Source organism: Lissotriton vulgaris, unplaced genomic scaffold, assembly GCF_964263255.1.
Source record: "Lissotriton vulgaris unplaced genomic scaffold, aLisVul1.2 SCAFFOLD_3786, whole genome shotgun sequence".
Classification (NCBI taxonomy): Eukaryota; Metazoa; Chordata; class Amphibia; order Caudata; family Salamandridae; genus Lissotriton; species Lissotriton vulgaris.
In genome coordinates this window covers 42,051-58,338 of record NW_028246031.1, presented here as the reverse complement: position 1 = coordinate 58,338, position 16,288 = coordinate 42,051, and the positions used below count along the sequence as shown (strand labels likewise).

At 40.5% G+C, this 16,288-nt stretch overlaps 1 protein-coding gene across 1 annotated transcript in view; it reads left to right on the top strand.

Moving 5' to 3' along the window:
* LOC147666164 (collagen alpha-6(VI) chain-like) overlaps positions 1–16,288 on the top strand; it is a 72,523-nt gene that overhangs the window by 25,128 nt on the left and 31,107 nt on the right. The gene's annotated exons all lie outside the window — the stretch shown is intronic.

Here is a 16,288-nt window from a genome sequence, read left to right as displayed (position 1 = left end):
CGTTCGTGCCATTCAACCGAAGCAGTCATATTGGCGGTACAAAATACTTTGAGGCGGAATGCGGGTAGTGGAATCCACCAGGCCCTGGTTTTACTCGACCTTTCGGCAGCATTCGACGCGGTTGACTATACCATCTTGGTCAACCGTGTCGAACAAGCTGGCCTCAGGGGGCCTGCGCTGAGTTGGATCCGTTCTTTTATCACTGACCGCACTCAATCAGTAAGATTGGGCCCTTTTACAGCTCCCACTATTTCTACCACATGTGGAGTGCCCCAGGGTTCATCTCTGTCACCTTTACTTTTTAATTTGTACCTGCGCCCGCTATTGTACTCCCTAAGAAATGCTAAAGTTACCATCTTCAACTATGCAGACGATCTGCAACTCATCTTCCCTTTGAACACCAAGGACTCGGTGGAGGAATTCCAAAACACCATGTCACACATTCAGGGTTGGATGAGTTGTAACCATCTGAAACTCAACCCAGGCAAGACTGAATTGGTCTTGCCTGGGCTGAGCGAACTAAGCTGGAGCCCATGCTTTTGGCCATCTAGCATGGGGGCTCCACCTTCTAGATCGTCCTCAGTTAAAAGCTTGGGAGTATTAATTAGCGAGGATCTTTCTTTGAAAAGACAGGTAGGCACGGTAGTGTCGTCCAGTTTCTTTCAACTAAAAAAAATCAGGAAAATAGCCTGCTTTCTTTCACAGGCCGCCCTCATTAAGGTCATAATCGCCCTGGTTCTGTCCCGACTGGACTTCTCCAATAGTCTCTACTTGGGGCTCCAAGCGGGAGAGTTAAAACGACTTCAGCTGGCCCAGAATCAGGCCGCCAGACTTATTCTAGGACTCCCAAAAAGGCAATCTATCAGACCTGGTTTGAAACAACTACACTGGCTGCCTGTTGCGCAGCGAATCGCATTTAAAACTGGGTGTATTATTTTTAAATCTTTACAAGACTCAGGCCCGAAGTTTATAAAAGACTTGTTCTTCAGATATAATCCATCTTTAAATCTCCGCTCTGCTCAAAAATCTTTATTGATTGTTCCATCCTACAAAAGGAAGCGCCTAGGTGGCAGCTGCTTCGACCACCTTGCAGCCACCTTTTGGAATTCGCTTCCCTTACAATTGAAACTGAGCGGTGATGTTCTTAGCTTTAGACACTCCCTCAAAACCTGGCTATTCTCACAGGCCTATTGCTGAGCTGTATCTCACTTTTAACTGTTGTGTTGTGTTCTCTTTCCATAGCGCCATGAAGACCCGGGGCGTACGAGCGCTTAATAAATACATATTAACATAACATAACATAACAAAGGTTAGATAGCGTAGTGTTTCGTCTACTTGTCCCTTTTTGCAACACAGGCAACTACAACCTATGCTTAAACGTGAGCTTTTGTGCATATCATACCTTTTTAGATGTGAGCCGGACAAAGCACCTTTAATATTCCAGATATGAACTTTGTGCAGCTATGGAAAACTGTGGTGCACTTTTACAGCTGACTCGCCAATTTGTCAAATATAGCAATGTATACACATAATTCACATGGAGCTGGAGGTCTGATAACGAGTCCCCTGCTATGTACAGCTCATGCACCAGAATCAGAATGTCCAAAAGACTAAAATCAGAATAAACAGGTAAAAAAGATGAACTTCCACTAAGTAAAATATGTGAAACTTTATATATGCATTTCCTCTAAACATGGGGACCCCTTCAACCATGAGACATGAATAGAATCTTCCAAATCTGATTTCAAGCTATGGCACATAAAACACTCTCTTTTTTTTAAGTTTCAAGAACAAAATTGTATTAAAAGAAGTTCAGATAAGGTAAGCATAACATATCATAAAAACATCTATACTACTATTATAAAGAGAGAACACAAACCTTTGAGCCAGGTAAACTACAAAAGTAATGCATCAATCACTACACCCAATACACCATTTGAAAGGGGAGATATGGCAGAAGGACATAGGCTATAGATATGTACACCATATACATTAAAAAAGCAAAAACGCCAAAAGTGGTAAAGTAGTCCTTTGGGGGCGTGGTCGTGGGCATCTCAAACAACAAATGTGGGCATTTACAGGGCCGTGCCAAGTGCAAATAACAAACATAGGCCAAGCGACCTCACAACACACTTACATATGCACACATAGAGCGGAAATGCGCTTTCACTGAATTTAGAATGCACAATATGCAGACATAGAGCGGAAATACGCTTTCAATGAATTTCTAACAAACATTTGCAAATCCCAACACATACAGCGGAAATGCGCTTTCAATGAATTTAAATTCACACATACAGCGCGGTAACACCAATATACAAAAACAGCAGAGGTGCGCGCTATAAGAAATTTACACACATTCGTTGCAGTTACCCAGACAACATTGACGCCTTCGCATTAAAAACCGGGCGGGCCTTCCATCGACGAGGAGTGTCAAATGACGCCACACAGGGGGCAGGATTAATCGCATACTACACCAATCACAATGCACTAAAGAAAACACACACACAACTTCGGCATACCAAAAAAAAAAGTCTTTAACCATTGGCCATTGACCAACGACATCACAGGGGGGTAAACACGAACAAAAAAAGCCGACATTTCTTAACGGAGAAACGCAATAGACTGCGCATTCACAAGACTTTCCTCACATCTTGCGGACAAGATAAAACGCTTACAGTAAGGCATACGAATAACGAAAATAACACAACTGCCCATAATCACTCGAGCACTGCTAGGACTTCACCACACAATTGACAAAAGAAAAGGGAAACCTCTTTGAAGGGATACAAAAACGAATACACGGAAAGAGCCTTCGAAAGAAAACATTAAACAGGTGACACAACACTTTCCTCACATCTTGCGGACAACATAAAACGTGGAAAACAATACATAAGAATTAAAAAAATAACACAAGTGCGCCAAATCAGTTGAACAGGGCCAGGACTTGCACAGACAACTCTTCTGCAGGGCGGGGGGGGGGGCATCGTGAAGCAGCCTTTTGCTCCCGGACAACGTCGGGGCGGGCTGCTAGTGTTACATAAAAATGAATTCAAATATTCTTAAAGAAAAGAAATAAATATAAAGCATCGCAAAAGAGAAAAGAATGAAGGTATAGAGAAGAGAGAAAAGGAAGAGAAAAAGAAAAGAGAGAAGGAAAGAAAAAGAAAAATGCAATATGCTATAAGCACGACTAATAACTATAACAAAATACAGCTGAGAAGGTATATACTATACATAACAGTCACAATGAAAACAAATGTAATTCAGAAATGCAAATATAAAGTAACAACATGCATTAAATTTAAACAATATGGAACATCAAGGCATCCTCACGGAGGCTTAGAAACTTCTTGTTGCAAAGGAGAAATAGGCAAAGAATGTCTGGCACTATAATCAAACAAGGTGGTAACAGGTGCCCATAACATTTTTCGTTTCGTCGCCATGGACAATGGATAAACAAAAGTCGTATCTAATCTGTGATTATAACAGACTGCATACCACCAGGCCTGATAAGATATTTTGGTAAAGTCTTTTCAATTTTTTGTAATTTGTTGAAAAGCAACTGCTAACAATAGATCTATAATTCTGGTACCCATATTGCAGTGTTTCCAAATAGGAGAGACACTCCCCAGGAAAATGTGCGAGACGGAAAAGGGGTGTGTGGAGAGAAAGATTTTGTTAATCTGGGACCATACTTGCGTCCAAAAGGTGCGCACTAAGGAGCATTCAAAAAGCATGTGAAAAAGATCTGCTCCAGGCTTAGTACACGACCAGCATGAGTCTGTGACAGCTAGAAATTGCTTGCTTAGAGTGAGAGGGGAAAATAATAGGCGATTATAAATAAAAAATAACGTCTGAGTTGCGCTGGCGGCTCTAGAAGATTTGCGTAGTTTAAGCCAAATTTTATCCAAGAGAGCAGTAGTCCAAGAAACTTGTAACTCTCTTTCCCAAGTCTCTTCCGTTTGTGTTTTAAGCCTAGGTGAGGGGGGAGGATAAAAGAGCAGCATAAATTTTGGAAGCCTTGGCACGTTTGAGGAGTAAAGAGTGCAAAGAAGGCATACTGGAGGGTATTGGATAAACAGGAGAAGGAGAAGTGAGATAAGTATTGTGAGCCTCTTGAAAAGCAGAAATTAACAAGGAATATTTGGTTCGGAAGGAAGAAGGAAAATTAAACAAAGAAGTAGCCGAAGAGAAGGAAAGGGGCCAACCATGATTATATAATTGGTGAACCCATATAAGACCACGTGATCTCCATGCCTTCCAAAAAATGGGCTTCTTATTTATCAAGATAGAACCATTATGCCAAATGGGTTGATCGAAAAAGGAAGTGATAGGGAGAGTAGGAAGAAGTTTAGATGTATGTTTGATAATAGGAGTAACTACACCTTGTGGTTTGCGAGAGAACATAAGATACTCTTGAAAAAGAAAGGGAGAGATGAAAGATTCCTCTAGATCTAACCAAAGAGGAGAGGAAGCATTAATACCCAAAAGCCACCTGGAGATGTGGTGTAACAAAAAAGATTTATGGTACAAAGAGAAGTTGGGAAAATTCCCCCCCCCCCTCCCCCCTCTGATTTGGGTCGAGATACTTTGTTCAAGGACATACAAGATTTTTTGTTCCCCACAAGAAAGCCGAAAGGATAGAATTAATTTTCGTAAAATATTTGGAAGGAATGGACAAAAGGATGTTGGAAACGGTAAAAAGTATAATAGGGGATAGCATCATCTTAATCATATCTAGCCTCCCCCACCAGGATAAATAAAGAGGATGCCATTTAGAAGTAAGGGTGAGAATCTTTTGAATACAATCCTCTAAACAGCGAACAACCGTGCCTTTAAGGGATGCCGTAAAATGAAGCCCCAAATATTTAATGGAAGAAGAATTCCAAGTGAAGCCTGAAGCAGTAAAGTCATTTCTAAGAGTAAATTTCGTTAAGGGCAATATTTCACATTTGTCCCTATTTAATTTATATCCGGAGACAAAAGAAAAAGAATCTACCTCAGTCAGGAACGCGGGAAGGGAGGAGCTAGGTTTTGAGAGAAATAAAAGGACATCATCCGCATACGCTGCTATCTTAATATGAGACTTTTGGAAAGTGAATCCATGAATATCAGAATGTTGGCGAATTTTTAATAGGAAAGGTTCTAGGGCGAGATCGAACAAAAAAGGGGAAAGAGGGCAGCCCTGACAAACTCCTCTCTTAAGAGAAAAATAAGAAGAGAGACATCCATTCGCCGAAATTGCCGTCCTAGGGCTAGAATATAAGAGTGAGATCAATGTAGATATTTTTCGACCGAAACCGAACCACTTCAAGGTGTGAAAAAGGTACTTCCATTCAACTCTATCAAAAGCTTTCTCAGCATCAAGAGCAATGGCTGCGAGAGACTGAGATGAGCGAGAAGATTTAGAAATGATGTCGAAAAATAATCTGGTATTGTCTGCAAGATATCTACCCTTGACGAAGCCAGATTGTTCTTTTCCCAGAAGATCGGGCAAGTTAGATTCCAACCGCATAGCTAGTGCTTTCGAGAAAATCTTATAATCAATATTCACCAATGAAATTGGCCGATCATTTTTACAATACTGCGGGTCTTTACCTTGTTTAGGGAGAATGCAAATTGAGCATCTGCAAAAGTACCTGAAGCAGATTCAGACTCAAGAAAAGTAGAGATTAAGGAATGCATTTTGGGGATAAGCAGTTGCGAAAAGTGAGAAAAGAATTCAACAGTGAACCCATCAGGTCCCGGCGCCTTCCCGTGTTTCAAAGACTGCAAAGCTCGCAAGAGTTCCGCCTGTGTTATATCAGATTCCAGTGTAGAAAGATCGGGGGCGAAGCAAAAGGAGAGTGAATTAGAGAGAGATATTGGGAGATAGATTCTGCAGATGAGGTAGATTCAGAAGAATAAAGAGATTCATGAAAATGTTGAAATTCCTGTAAGATTTCATTATCTTTATGCTTAAGGGAACCATCCTGACCATGAATAGTATCTATGTTAACCTGATTTTGTTTGGCTTTTAAATAATTAGCCAACAATTTACCTGCTCTATGTTGGCCCCCATAGAACTTTGCACTGGATTTTAGTAAATAATTAGAGGAACTATTGGTGGTATCCTGGTTAAATTTAAGTTTGGTAGCAATAAGTTCATGCAAACAGTCTTTGGATTTGGAAGTATAATAGGAATGCTCATGTTGTTTAATTTTGGAAAAAAGCTCTTTGGTAGATTGTTGTGCTATCTTGCGCTTCCTCGAAACAAATTGAATTATAAAGTCCCTGGCCGATGCTTTAAAAGCATCCCAAACGACCGGAAATTGAATCTCGTCAGATTGATTCAACAAGAAGAAATCATGAAAAAAAGAGGTAAAGGATGAAACAAAGACAGGATCAAGGAGAAGGGAATTATTAAAACGCCATTTCTTAGTAGAGTTGGGCTTGCAAAGAACATCTAATGACATCGAAACTGGAGCATGATCAGAAATCAGAATAGATCCAATTTCATAGGAAATGAGGGATTGAGACAAATGATGCGAGATAAAAAAGTAATCCAATCTTGATTGAGTATGATGCGGTGGGGAAAAAAAAGAATACTCACGTAAGGTAGGATGACACAACCTCCAGGCATCAAGTAGTTTAAATTGATGAACGAGCTGTGTGAAGGATTTATGCGATTTATGAGGAATGTATGTGGTAGAGGATTGTCTATCCAGGAATGGATCGAAAACCTCATTACAGTCGCCAGCTAGAATGAAATTGTCAGTGTAATGTTGTGTAATACGTGGTACTAAGGAAGACCAAAAGAGTGCATCGCCAGTAACTGGGGCATAAACATTTAAAATAGATATGGGGACTCCATCCATGGTATAGTGAACAAGTACCCATCTACCCAAATGATCATTACAACTTGTGAGTTCTTTAACAACAAGGGACTTACGAAACAAAATCATTACCCCATTACGTTTGCCATCCCCGGGGTAAAAGTGAACCTCTCCCACCCAGTCTCTTTTCAATTTGACTGACTCAGCAAGCAGAAAGGTGAGATTCCTGTATACAAGCTATGTCAGCATGAAGTGTAGCTAAATGGGACAATACTCTTTGCCTTTTTAATTGGTGAGTGAAGGCCCTTAACATTCCATGAAACAATTGTCAACGGCATATCAGAACCAGAAAGAGATACATCCTAAAAATCCAACTATAATATTTGTAAGCGAAAGGTAAAATAGTCATGCAAGTAAAAAACAAACAATAAGAGATCGAAAACTGTATTATAATTAGCAATATTAAACAAAAGGTATAACATAATAGAAATATAAATACTCTCATTGGAGAAAAGAAGTAATAGTGAGACTGAAGAAAAGAGCAAACAAAAAAAGGAAAAAGAACTGTAGAAGAGAACTAGAGTGAAGCAAAGAAGGGAATGAAAAAAAGCGATAAAAACAGACGCAAGAAAGCAGAAATAAGCAGACATAGTAAATCAGGAAAAGAAGAAAAAAAATAGTAAAGCAGTGTCCAGTAAGTAGGAGAGGGAGAAGGAAACCCCCCCAGAAGACATAAACACCAGGAAAAAAGGAAGGAGAAAAAACTTACAGAACATCTCGAACAAAACAAAGCAAAGGGTTGGAAGGTGGAAGCCACGTGAACGATGGGGCGACCACAACTCAGAAGGGAAGACGAAGGAAGGGAGGAGACCCAACGGACGTCATGAACATAGGGAAGGACCCAGCCAAGTCAGAAAAGAATCTGTACGAGAAGAAAAAAATATATATATACATATATAAATATAGACAGAATAAGAGAGTGAACATAATGGCAATTAACATAACAAACAACAAGCCACCATCTTAATAACAACAACAGACCAAGAAGACTATACCATTACAGTGATAGAGGATTACTTAGAACTGGAGGCAAACAAAGTCTCCATCTTCTCGCTAGAATGTGAATCAAGAAAGCTCTTCAACTTCAGAGGATCATCATAAGTGGAAGTCTTATTGTTGATAGTAACCTTGAAAAGGCAGGGATGGAACAAGCCGTATTGTGCTCCCAAAGAACGCAACTGGGGACGAAGAGATAAGAACTCCTTACGTCGGTCAGCTGTTGTTTTGGCGTAGTCCTGTGAAAAGAATAGAGGATGGCCCGACCATGTAATGCGATTCATTGCTTTTGCCGCAGCTAAGATTTTAAGTAAGTCAGTATATTCAAGAAAATACATGATCACACCTCTTGGTTTTCTCGGTGCAGCCGCAGATGAGGGCAAACCTCTGAGTGAGACCAGGCGATGTGCCCATTGAATATTCAAATTAGTATCATCCGGCAAGTGGAGAAGCTTTGGTAAGAAGGATTTGAAGTAGGCAATGGGATCAGACCCCTCCAAACCTTCCTCAAGGCCGTAAAGGCGTAGGTTGTTCCGCCTACTCCTATTCTCTAAATTCTCGATCTGTTTGTGTAAAATTGAGACTTGTGCACACACTGAATCAACCTTAGCAATAGAGGACTCCATGGAAGCAACACTCTGTTCGAGTGTGGTAATCCATTCATCTACTGATAGCCATTTGTCAGAAAGCTGTTGCATGGTGGACTTAGTCTCCTCAATAAAAGGACGCAGTGCCCGTATTTCCTCCAGAAGTAAGTCAATGGTAGTAGAAGAAGACGTCTGTGAAGGAGGTGAAAGAGGATCTTTTTTTAATCTTTTAATCGTACCTTTTTTAGGAGCAGGGAGTGACACATTTGAAGATGACGCACCCTTGGCAGGTGTGGTATCAGGTAAATCCTCCATGGCCAGACACTGATAGCGAGAACCTGTATGTCCAAAAATCTTCGTAGCAGAAGAGGGCTTACGCAAATCTTTGTATAATCTCCCCATACATAAAATGCATCAATTCAACTATTAATGTAATAACAACATATGAGCAGGAGATCAGTGGAGCAAATAAAGGCACAAAAGATATAGAAGAGTCAACCAAACATTCAAAACATGTTAAACAGTATCCCCTCTAAACCCACATCACGCAAGTAGAACGCATGTCCTAGGCAGATACAAAAATAAATGCAAGAGAATAAATATCTGCAATCCTGTGCCTCATAAAAACGAAATACAACTATATACCTGCATAAGGTCAAGAGGCATACAAAAACCACCTACTAATAAAGACGTTAGGACGTTATATGTAAGGAAAGGTGGCTGACTAAAAAGATCAGAAAAAGAATAGCAGGCAACAAAACTAAATATTAATAGGCATATAGCACAATGAAAGTTACAATGAAACCCAGTGCTCAAAGCCCTAATAATAAATACATTTTGTCAAGAGCTATGCAGAGCACATGAAATAAATGTAGCAAAAATAATGAGAAACATGCAACTAACACACTGCCTAGGGCATTAAGAAGATAATTCCATAGCAAAAGCCCTAAAAATGAACAATATAAGAGCAAGGGAAACAGTATGAGCGCAAACGTGGCTCTGGAACTAAAAGTCCAATAAGATATGAAGTGTGCAATGTTCCTGAAGCGTATTCCTAAAGGAGAATTATTAATGAGTTCAGACACTTCATGAGGCAGTTCAAAGGGCACTTGTGTGTGAGGAGAAATCACCGCTTTGTTAGAGCGGGAATGAAGGCTGTGGTGACGCAGTTAATTTAACTGACAAAAGCGACAAAGCTGGAGATAGCAACTCATAATTCACCCAAATATGTGGGGCAGGCAAAAAAAAAACAGCTTGCAGCGCACAATAACTTCATCAGGAAAGCATTTCCCTTGGAAGGCAGGCAGTCGCGTTGGAGACTTTCACTGCTAGGAGCAGAGCTCCGTCAGCGGTAATGCGTAACGGCAGCTGCGGCCCCTCTGGATGGTTCGTCACTCACTTTGCATGCCAGGAGCACGACGACAATGAATGGCGCTCCAGGAAGGACATCAGACGACACCCCTCATCTTCCGCCGGCCTCTCGGTCAGGTCCAGAACGGAAAGTCGCCAATGGTGCGCCGTCAGGTCTCCCGTCACCTGCGCCTCCCGAGGAGAGCTACGGGAACGCCGCCATCTGCATCGGGCGTTAGCCAGGCCCCATAAAACACTCTCTTAACAGAATGTAACTCGCAGATATATGTTCTATATCTATTTCTCTCTAACTTTACAGGACTGTCAACAGATGCTAGAAAGTATGAAGTCTATTAACACTCACGTCTTATATAGTTACATATGACAGTTCTGTTAAAGTGTACAGTGACTTATTTTAGCAGTTTCTAAACATACTATAAATCATTTTTTCCCAGAAAATGTGACTTATTTTTGGGCTGGGGAATGATAAAATCCACATACTGCTTGATCCTGGCAAGGAGATGCAACAATCTGGTGGCAAGAAAAAGGCTTGCAACCCTCTCCCCGAGCTCACTTGTGTGCATACCAGGCATCCATACAGGAAGTTAGAGTGGTTGAGCAGCAACATCCCTAGCGATCATAAGTCAAAGGCGTTATGTGGGTAGTGTGTGCGTAGTGAATACCAAGGCTATGTTTGGAACATGGGTAAGAAGAAGGGCTAGAGGAAACGGGTGGGGGGGTTTATGGGTGTTTACAAGAGCAAATATAACTGTAAATCAAAAGAGTGCTATGCAATTTAGGGGGTATGAGTGAGGGCAAGTATATTTTCAATTTGTGGGTTTACTTGATATTTACTCTCAAGTGAAGGGGTTTGTTGGCAATGTGTTGGACTGGAATTTCAGATACTTGGAGTAAAGCAAGAGAAGGTCTCTTTTATCTTGTTTTCCAAATTACATTTCTTTGCTTCTAGCATGGTAATTTACTAGTTGCATTTTTTGCGTTTATCATAGAATATCTTAATCTTGGTTGGTAGGTAGGCTGAGTGCTAGAGTTCACTGCCTTCAATATGGTGCAGCAGATCTTAAATGTGATACAGTGGACACTGTTGTGCCTGAATGAGGAAGAGGATGAAGTAAAGAATGAGGCAGGGCTATTGCTATGCATACCAGTGCCAATAAACTAGATACAAAAGGCAGTACAAACCTGGAGAATCTGCAGCACAGTCCTAGAGGAGGGATAGCGGCTGTGTGGAGAGGAGATACATGAACTTCTCTCTACACCTCAGACTACCCACTGAATGCAGAGGAGAAAGGGGTCAAGGCTGAATTCCTTGCTTCCCTGAAACATTGATGGCTCTTAGAGGTGACAGGAGTGAGAAGAAACACAGCTTAGCATGGTATGGTACGGAAAGTGATACAAGGGACTATAGGTCAGAAATTGTTAAGCAAACTGAAGATCTTTCAAAACAAAACTCTCACACACAATTAGGAAACCCACATCAGGGAACTGCACAGCAAAACAAACACATGGCGTATGGCAGGGGGAACGAACCTGGACCCATTTATACAGTACTGATCTTGAAAATTCTGCTAGGAGGATTGAAGGGAACCATAAAATCCCAGCAAGTTCCCCCTGAGGCAGAGTCACTTCAATACATCATAAAAGTTACACAGGATCTTGCAAAATGAGCATGGGAGGACACTATGCCACAAACAAGTAATCCTGGGTGCACACATAAATAAGACTCTTTGTTTTCAGAAGATAACAAGGGAAGGAGATCAAAAACTGGACGAAGATGGGCAAATGGCAGTCAATAGAGATGAAGGAGATTTAAACCTAACCAAAAACTACCTTGATAGGTGTCTGGTCCCAAAATGAAGCAGAGTGACAGAAAATGTTTCAAGCCAAACTACAAAGCTTGTGGAAACAACTATCACAGACTTTAAGAAATAAACGCTCTCTTTAGACTGTGGCATACAAGACACTTAACACAAGAACAGAATGCCAGAGAAGAGATCACAAATATAAATGGGAGGGTTTGCAAAATAATAGGAAAGACAATATAAACATGCAAAACAAGAAGGAAGACACGGAAAATGGAAGCATGGAGTTCATCCAACATAATACCTGGATCCTGGACCAGAAAGAAGTCAAGATACCGGGCAAAGGGTGGAGCACGGAGTGAACTCATGGAACGAAGGAGAGGGTGCAGGCCCGAGAGACGTTCTGCATAAACCAGCTTCATACCAGCAGAACCACCAAATCATTACATTTTTGGCAAAGCAAGCACAGTTTTAGAGCCAAAATAACCAGAGACAATTTTGAGACAGCTAAAGAATTGTTCAACCCCACAAATCAGTTCAGTCAGCTTTGTAAATAACCAGTTGCCTACCTCACTAGGTCAGCTGTCCAATCACCCAAATAATTAGATTTATACAGAAATGGAGAGGCAAGGACCCAAAATTAATTCAATGCGTACAAAATTGAATCGCAACGTATCTTGGAAGGATGTGGTAGATAATTCAGTGCTTTATTATTCTTTCCAATTTACTTCATAAAATACAGCCAACGTGGTACGTCCATACACCAACAGCTTGCTCAGGGCTGCAATTTACAAAATTTGAAAACATTGAAATACACAATTAATCGCTCATTAAAAACTAAGGTACGAATAACTTAATACAATAATCCATTCAAATACTCTATTCAAAGAAAGATTTAGCTGGCAGGTTGAAAGAATGAACAATTCTTTTAAATTGTACAGAGAAGAGAATGCATTCACCAATTATTTACTGTGAACCAACCAATTTGGGCCTAGAGGATTCACAGATGAATTCAATATAAACTAATCAAAGTGTACCAAAAAAGGTATAGCAGGCTGGTCGAAACAATCAACGATTCTTTTTAAGAAAAAGAATACATTCACCAGTTATTTACTGCATGAAAAATCACAGAAAATTAAATTGTTATAATTGCAACCTCAAATTGTTGCAGTCTCAAAGTTGTACTAAAGGTAACAATCTAATTTCTTTTTATCAGATTGCGATAATTTAGATAATATTTCAGAGATATCATGGGTCTCAGAATACATTCAGAAAGATGATGTGAATAAGGAGCAGTTGAATAACCTTTTTAAATAACCTTTTGATCATTTGGACAGTCTACTCAGTCTGAAGAGCATATATTATGAAAGAGGAACCTATGGAGAGTCAATCCGATCCCAAACTCTTGAGAAAAAATTACTAGCCACAAAAAATCTAACAGATAGCAATATATGCTGAAAAGCATAATCTTTCAAGTGTACTTTCTATCCTGATATAGCAGAGAGGAGGCAAAAAATCTAACCTGATGGGAGTATCATGAGGTTGAGTTACATGACAGGCAGCTATGCTGCATGTAACATAATGGTTATTCCCAACCAGGGAAAAGATAAGATGTTTGTATAGGCCAGTAGCCCTGCTACACCACAGACACAAAAATATTTATGAAAATACAAGGTAACCATCAGGAGATTGTACTCCTAGAGCCATCTCCTGATGCCTGTCAATTGAGATCTTCTACAGCTTGTTGATGGTGAGAACCCTGTCTTTGCTCCGGCTAAACCTAAAGCTTGATGGATGGTTCATCTTATGAAGAAGACCAATAACCATATTGAAATCTGTCTTACATTCTCTGGGGACTGAAAACCCAATCAGCAGCCGGAGCTAGTTTTTCCTTCAAAGCGTTCTCCAAAAGTGTGGCTTGGATCGGACATTTTATTAGAAAATGCTAATTTTAGTATTCTCAGAGATAAAACTGCATTACTGGACTGATAACAAAGGTTGTATGTCACTACAACGCGGGCTATTACCACGCGTGCCATTACAAAGCTGTTTTTACAATGCAAGTCGTTACAACGACTTGCGCTGTAAGCGCTGGATAGTGGAATAGTTTAATTTTCTATTCCAACTCCAGCCCACGTTACAGTAGGGAAGGTGTTGGAATAGAAAATTAAACTATTCCCTATCCAACAGCGCCCTCCAGCGCAAGTCGTTGTAACGACTTGCGTTGTAAAAGCAGCGTAGTAATGGCAGCGCGTGGTAATACCCGCGTAGTAAAGGCTGCTCACCGATAACAAATGGGCCCATGTCCCCATTTTCATCTGAAAGAGGATTAAAAGTGACATGGAATTCTGGGGAAAGATCCACTTACTTGAAGTGGTGGCAATATTCCCAGAAACCATAAAGAATTTGGGGAAAACGTGCATTAATCATGCAATAATATAAATTTCTGCATGTTATTCCTCCATTTCAAATGTACAAACTTGTTGTGGTGCAGTAAAGGCAATGAACTGCCTCCCTGTGTGCATTATCACTGTGCCTTATTACCAGGCCACTTTTTATTAGGCATTAGACGTATACTGATCCTAGGTGACATACATGATGAGACGGACATTGCTTGCTGCCTCATCGCCCTCACTGTTTGTACTCATTTTGGAGCCCACAGCAGCAATGATCCAAGATTATCCCAACATTAGAGGATACATGTTTGTGGAAGAGAACACAGAGGTGTTCCCTACCACATGGATGATGAAGATGATAATATCCCCTCACCCACTAGAACCTGTTTTATTGATTCTATCTTTGATTGCAGAATGTAAAAGGTATGGGGAGGTATTGGGTTTTGAGACCCATGTGGAAAAAGTGGCAGCTATATATTTTAATCTTTAGGGAAGACAGGAGTCTCACAATTCTCAAAATAATGTGTAAAAAGTTTAAATGAAATATCTAGCTAGAAGAGTGCTATCCTTGGACTGGTAACCTTTATGACTCAAATATATCAGGCTCGCTTTCAACAATGACACAGTAGAAGCAAATGTAATGGGACACTTATATGTCATGACAGGGTAGGGTGGTTGCAATCAACATGAATATCATAACAAGACGACTAAATATGTTCCAAGCCCTAACATTGATGATTGCGCACCCACTTTCAAAATTACAGTAGTTGACTTTAGATGAGCTGTGGTGAGAGAGCAAGTGAAGCTGGAGATGTTCTGAAGCTTTTAAACGTAGCATAGGGTGGAGTTACCATTTTTAATGGAGCACCGTCGGGTTTCTCAGTACCACATCATTTGAGAATGGTTTAAAGTGGACCTGGCGAGGACCGGTTGGGCACCTATTTGTCCCCATCAGTCTTTGACCCAGAACAAGAGAGAGAAAAATACAAAGGGAGGAAAGAAGGAGGATAAAGACTGAAAAACAGTAATGGAGGTAAAAAAGCAGGAACGAAGATGGTGCAGGGGTGCGATAAGGAGTCAGGCAATGTCTGGTGATGGATTAAATATGCATATGTGGAATCAAGACTATGTAGCCTTTGTATTCAGCATCTCAACCTTCTGCAACACTGGTGGGAGGTTCTCAGCAAAGGTGTGGGCCCCAGCACTTATTATTTTACAAATTAAGCCCAGGATATGGCTGCCCAAGAAGCATAAACCTTTGAACGGAGTTGGTTGCCAACTCACAAGCTTGTACTACATGTCAGACATGTGTTTAAAGAGGCTTACGTAAATAAATTAATAAATCTGAAAAGCACGCTGCTTTCAAATAAGACACTTAGTGGCCCTGAGGTAAAAGTTATCCATTAAACCCTTTGTTTATTTGTTTATGTATATCTGAACATGAAGTATTCATCTGACAACTAACGTATACCAATACCCAATTACACCTATAGAACCGGTGCGGTTGCAATAACTGAAAACACTGCAGAAATAACTTGGAATAGTTTAACTAAGAAGTCGTAGAAGTCGTAGGATTGCTTATGGGAAGTCCTGTCCACAACCACCAGAAGTATTCTAAATACGAAAATCAATTAAAAATGTTATGTATTTATGGTACCTCATTCTTTCTTTTTGCTTCAGCGTGGCAATATGGGCACAGCTCTGTATATCCAGTATATATGGGGTTTTAATAAGAAGGACTGGCATCCATAAAAGATGTATTAGGATATTTCACCCCAACCAATGAGAATTATTCTTCCTACGATAACACAAAGACAACCCCAGTAAAGGCAGGTGGCTAATTGGCCCTGTATTCTCTCACTGCCAGCACTACTGTTTCTGTGGGCATTGGTAATTCTAAAGGACTGGGGGTATTACTGTCGATGACCAGTTAATTGGAAACTAAATGAGGGGGTTTGTGTTTCTACAGTCAGTGCTTGATTTGAGCCAGTAGTTTCCAGTGCTTAGTACAGGCATTTAATTGTCAACACTAGCACTTAAGACAGTCTGCCACATGGTGGCGATGTCTGTCTAATTTAGAGACGAGCACAACAACAATTGATTATTAATTCAATACACATTAATAAAGACTAATACCTGCCATCGAAGACATTCGTATGACTTTTGGGGGGTTGGAATACTCTAAATTCTCACATTTGTAAGAGTGTGATTGTTAGTAGTTGTGTTGGTACTGTCAGTGGCAGTGCTAGCAGGGGCAA